The 6000-nt window shown below is 39.5% G+C and overlaps 1 protein-coding gene across 2 annotated transcripts in view; it reads left to right on the top strand.

Annotated features, from left to right (window-relative positions):
• The first annotated feature begins 3649 nt into the window (after positions 1-3649).
• SFMBT2 (Scm like with four mbt domains 2) overlaps positions 3650-6000 on the top strand; it is a 154499-nt gene continuing 152148 nt past the window's right edge. For both annotated transcript variants that reach the window (XM_075208590.1, XM_075208589.1), the window contains exon 1: positions 3650-4154. The gene's annotated coding sequence lies outside the window, so the exon portion shown is untranslated. The remainder of the gene's footprint in view (positions 4155-6000) is intronic.

The raw sequence follows: 6000 nt of genomic DNA, 5'->3' as shown, positions 1-6000 counted from the left end.
GAAGAGCCCAGGCAGGCTGCTGGCATTGCGCTACAGGTTGCGACAACACCCAAGTGTACAATATGGCAGTGTCACCCACCATTGCTGTACTATAACAGTGGAAAACCGCCTAACACGCTTTACAGGAGTATACTATCAATAGTAATGGGTGGAGAAGGGCTGGCTCATAAACAAATTTTAATTGGCTAAGAAATTTTGCAACTGCTGTAAAGGTCAACGAAGGAGTTGGCTGAATATTATGTAAAAGCAGACGGTGCATGTGCACTACGTGGATGCCATGTTGGAATGAGTCTGCAGTACAGAAAGAGACTGTTCGTCTTTCACTCTCATCAAGGCGACTGCAATTTTTTTGCACACTGACAGAGGAAAAAAAACTTCATCCGGGTAAGACTGCGAGGCAGTGCCTGATGTGTGCTCACCAGGGCCGGCCCGTGGTATGTGACTTGTGGAGGCAGAGAGCTGCTGACGAGCAGGTTAGTTAGATCACAAGCTATTTACTGAACGAAAGCAAGTTGTGTGAAGTGTTCCTCTGCTGCTCATCAGATCGGGCTTGTGATTCAGTGCTATGGGGCGGCAGAGGGGCTAGAGGGGGATTATTATACCCTTAGCTATAAAGTTTTACATACATGTCATATGTAGATTGTCATATAGAAAGACACACAAGGTGGGGTTCTGAGCGTTCATTCTCTGGGGTCATGTGACCTCCTTTCGAATTGACTCGGCAGAAGAGTGACTTTTATTTTACTGTCCTCTATAAAGCAAAAGTGTACAAACCACTGGAGTGCTGCACAGACGGGCACCAGCAGCACAGTGTGCACACAGGCAGCGGCGATCAGGGAGTAACACAACTGCGTGCTGCACCCACCTTGTCACATACTGTTACTTTTACTGGGTGAACTGGCGGAAAAGCTCTTAAATAAAATACTTTTGCGATGGGAAAAAATAAAACCCTAGAAGGTAGGTTTTCAGTTTCACTTTCATTTGTTGCCTATTATGGTCTATTAGCGAATGAAACACAAAAGAAGAGACGTGTGCTGTTGTGTTGGTTTTTTCCACCAGAAGACTTGTTAGTGTAGAAAGTACAGTATACTGGCGGAGAATCAAAGTGCATTCTCCATGCTCTCTCTGCATGACATTGGGCTCAAAGCTGTCAGCAGTGTCACAAACGTGTGTTACAGTCACACATGGACACACAACAGGCTCAGCACAGTTTTTTCAGTAGTAAATTTGTCAGATTGTCACTTATTTTAATTGTGATGTACGCGGGGGTGAAAAATAGTAACGTCTGATTATATATGATTGCTTTTCATGCTACATATTTCGTGTTAATGATTGGTGTGCTAATATATTTAAGAGTACAACTATTTATTTGACTGTTTATATTGATTTGTATAAGCAACATCAGTGTTATTATTATGGTATATATGGGCTCGTCACCTATATGGAGGCTACTTTATGGGTTGAAACCTTTCTAAATGGAATGGTTAAAAACTAATCTTGTTAGGATTAATCCAGAGATGTTTAATGCACCCTCCCGTGTGTGTGTGTGTGTGTGTGTGTGTGTGTGTCTGGCAAACTGTGTGTCTCTCCACTTGTGCATAAACAAGTTCCAGCAGATGACAGCACATGCTGAATCTTGTAGTTCTACAGCAACTGGAGAGACAGGAGATCCATATCTTTGGTTAGTAGAGAACACTGCACGATTATTGTTACTGTGTATTTAGCGGCGTGTATTTAAATGGATGGTGTCGCTTATTGAACGTCTGAACGTGTCCAACCTCTCCAGATTGTGTATAAAAATGACATGGCTGTGTCAGTTATATAATGGGGAAGAAATGTTTCATGTGACAGAGCCAAACTCCCTGTTGCTTTAACAATTGGGACCAGTTTAATTAGTCCCCGGGCATCCCCTGTGTTGTGTGCGATGCAAATTGGCGATACATAACCTTCAGTTGTGAGACTGTTTTTAACCCTGTAGGATACGAGCTGTATTGGCAGAATACAGAAATAGCTTTATGAGATAAGCTCGTACGCATGTGCGAAGAAACTGACATAGCAAATGAGACACAATTCTCTAGTTTAGCTAAGATGGTTGTAGAAAATGATATAGACATTGGGTGGCAGTTACTGGTTTCAGAACTATTCATCATGCAGTTGCCTATTTAAGGGAATATATCCGCCTTGTTAAAGCAATATTTGGCTACTATGTTTCTATGGATGTGTATAACATAATTTCACTATAATTTGTTTTGAAAAATCCATTCCTTTGTGCATGCTGGTTGGAATGTTTGCCCTCTTTGTTTATCTTGTATTGCTGTTACTACGTGGCCTTGTTGCGTGCTTTATTTGGTATGTAGCCTTGTGTTTTGTAAGCATTGCTCGCCAAATGAATAAACCAGATCTTCACAGAATTGCCATGGGCACTTCAATGTTAATTCATTTATATTGTATCTAATTAGACATGACAATGTTTAAAAGTACAATATATAAAACATCCATAGTCACCACTGACAGTTATTACGTTTATAAAGCTATAAACCATGTTAATATTAATGTATCCATTGTTCAGATTAATAACATTACACTTGTGTATCATTTAAGATGTCTTTGGTCATGCTACAAATTTGCCCATAAGCACTTTGTAGTTGTTGGGAATTACATCAAATCTCCAAACGATGTAGCGGCCGGTATCTGGAAACTGTAGTTAAAAAAAGAAATTATTGTTATATTTTAATAAAACTGTTGTATGTTATATGTGTTCATTTCATGTTACAAACACTTCTTTACTATGCATGCTCTGGAAAAGTCATCCCATACTATTTTATAATGTATTTGTAGAAACATGACCCTTTCTATTATATATCTAACTATCTATCTATATCTATCTATCTATCTATCTATCTATCTATCTATATATATATATATATATATATATATATATATATATCCTAGAAAGTGTAGGGACGAGAAAAGATAGTAAAAATTAATAGATATGAGAATAAGGGAAAGCAGATGTTAACCGGTGCGGTTAGTGGAGTTAGTGCCTCATAATCTGCTTTGATCAATGTAATTGATAAGATGAGGGTTGTGTTTTATGGCTGTAGTTGGTGCAGTCCCCGGCATGGTAAGGTTGAACTTTATTGGATGAGTTTCAACCCTTGAACAAGTTAGTAATTAAGCAGCTCTGGCGTGGCTGACAGTGTGTCAGCTATAGAAATCAGGACTCAGGTAGAGAGACTCTTCTCATGTAGAGCTCTGTTTCCATAGCATTGCATCCAATGGCATTTCAGAAGCTTACAAAAGCCTTAAGTCTCCATCCAGAGTGAGAGACTGTAGAGTGCCTACCATGTGAATAGAACACGCCACATCCCCTGGCATTTCTCTAGCAGTGAAATAGGTCATTGTGATACAGATTTGTGTGTTGAAGAGCACAAACCATGTGATGTTAACCCCCCTCTTCCCCCCCAAAACCATTTTCCCAATGAAAAGATGCTCTCTACACCTGCCCCCTCCCCCATGCAGCAGAGTTCGGTGAAATGTCTAAACATTACTGATCCAGACCGGATTCTTCTGGCGAGCGAGCAGCAGAGTACAATCACTAGGGGAGTGTGGAACTGGAGCGCTGTGACCTCCTCCACTGACGTGTGTGTGACGATCACGGAATTAAGTGGAGGACCCATCGGGTATAGGCGCATTTGGCTGCTGATTACACAGACCCTACAGCTTGGAAAGTGTCTGTCAGCAGTAGATCTGTCTCCCAGCATGGAGCTCTGAGAGGAGCATTGCTGGTCACTTGGAATATTTCACTTGTTTACTTCTTCTCGATGTGTTTGGGATTCCACTCTTATGTGGTCAGAGAGGAAACATTGGTGATTATTCCCTACTGATCATTGGCATTAAAGATCACCTGCACAAGGGTTTTTTTTTTTATTATAAAGGATGGTGGTTTGATTGAGACCTGGTTTCCCTCGGGGACTATTCAACTCGTGAGGATAAGTGGAGATAAATACCTGGGGATCCTGGAAATGTACCCATTGATTAGAGTGGTTTATTTGTAGTGTGCACTTGTGGATCAGCAGTGGATGGCAGGAGGAGGTGAAGAGCCATGCTTTGGCTTGTCACATGTGGAATGCCAATCTCTTCTCCCATCACAGGTACACCGATCTCCCTGTTACAGCTGTAGTTTCTCTCATCACTTGTGTGCTTTGGTTATAGATGATTATATGGGTTACTCCCATAGTACTGTTTGCTAGATGCTTTGGAATGTATTTTTTGTGCGGCGAATATATGCTGAGCTTTGTTAACGTGTTAATAGTACAGTGCCTACATTCATTGCTGGAACATTCCTCGCAACAACGATGCGTCTGCCAATGTAATATACTATCCGGGGCTCGTCCTATTCTATACTGTAATACATTGAGAGCAAACTTCATGCTCCATTCAGAGACTTGGTCTTTATTCAAAGTACATATTCCAGTTTTGTTTATTAAAATAACTGTTAATGCATATGGATGGAAAATTAGGAATATATGAGGTTTGTGGTTTAAAAGGGGCAGGTTTAGTGGAACATTGTGTTTTGAGCAAAAAATTGGCTCACGGATTATTTTATAGTAATGTTAAACAGGAATGATGCCGTTTTCATGATAATTTGGCCACAAGGTGGCACTGTTATAGGTCTATAAGCAATTTTACCTCTCTAGAGCAATAACTATGACAGTTGTCAACAATGTACAGAATAAGATATGGTTTAAAGTGTTACTCGTCACAGAATAAAACAGTTATTGGACTGGTTGGTTAAAACTCTTGGAAGACTTTTGTGAAGTTGAATATTAATAATTTGTCTAAAAGTATAGTATAGTGTTATCAAACCACAGATTGCATGGACTCATTGATAACAATATCACAGTATAATATACAGTTTTGTGAATGTAGTAAATTATAATAGATGTGTTATATTCTGTATGACATGTCCCACATTTCTGCTCTTGATCACAGCAGTTGACAGAGTTGCTGGGTCAGCGTGTGGCTGGCAACATTTTCAGGGTAATTTTGAAATCACCTGAACAGCTCCTTGCTCTAAGTTTGGATTGGTTGAAGAACGTCATATGTGTGATGATAAGAGAGATGTTATGAGGATTGTGTGGCATTGGGGATTGGCCTTTGTATCCACTTGATGAGTGTAAAATTAAAATACACACACATACATATATATATATATATATATATATATATATATATATATATATAGTAGTTTAATACACTTTCACTTTCACCATACTATAATTCACAAAGTCTTATTTTAATCCTCATATTGCGATTAAGACTGATGTGCAACCTTACACATTAAGAAAATGGATTGTGTTACCCAGAACACACACTAAAAGAGCCTTGTGTTTCTGTAAACTTTTATGAAGGAACAGCACTAACTTATGATGTACAGCAGGCTTCTAAGTTTGTTTGTAAAACAGTGCAAATTTCAACATATACAATCTTTGTCTTTGTCCATTGACATCTAAAAATACACTAGCAGAAATTTTCGAAATATAAAAAAAACTAAAATAAAAAAAACACTCATGTACTCCTGGATTGCTTTTCCAATGTCTTTGGTGCATTAGCTTGTTTATTATTTTTATGAGGAATTAGAACTCTTCTTCTTATGAATTATACTTTCATTTATGTTTAATTGTTGAAATTGCAATGAAGTACATGCCATCACATTTTGGACCTCATTTAGAGTCGGACGCAAAGTCCGTTTAAGAAGTGTAGGAGTGGGAGTGTGACGCAGCTTGGTAGGGTATTACGAGTGGCAAGCAACCCCAGTTGCATCCCAGTCTTAATACCCTATAGAGCAGCGAGCAGTTCCTGCAGCCAGCTAACGCTTGTGCCACCTAATTCCTGCCGCACAGCTTTAGCCCTGTTTTGACATGTGTTGCGTCTGCGACTAGGATGTATTTACATGGTCACGCCTTCACAATTCCGTGTTCCTCCCATTCTCTCGTA

The sequence above is a fragment of the Mixophyes fleayi genome, chromosome 4 (genome assembly GCF_038048845.1).
Source record: "Mixophyes fleayi isolate aMixFle1 chromosome 4, aMixFle1.hap1, whole genome shotgun sequence".
Lineage (NCBI taxonomy): Eukaryota > Metazoa > Chordata > Amphibia > Anura > Limnodynastidae > Mixophyes > Mixophyes fleayi.
The sequence above is the reverse complement of the archived record's forward strand: the minus strand, read 5'-3'. Positions and strand labels throughout refer to the sequence as shown.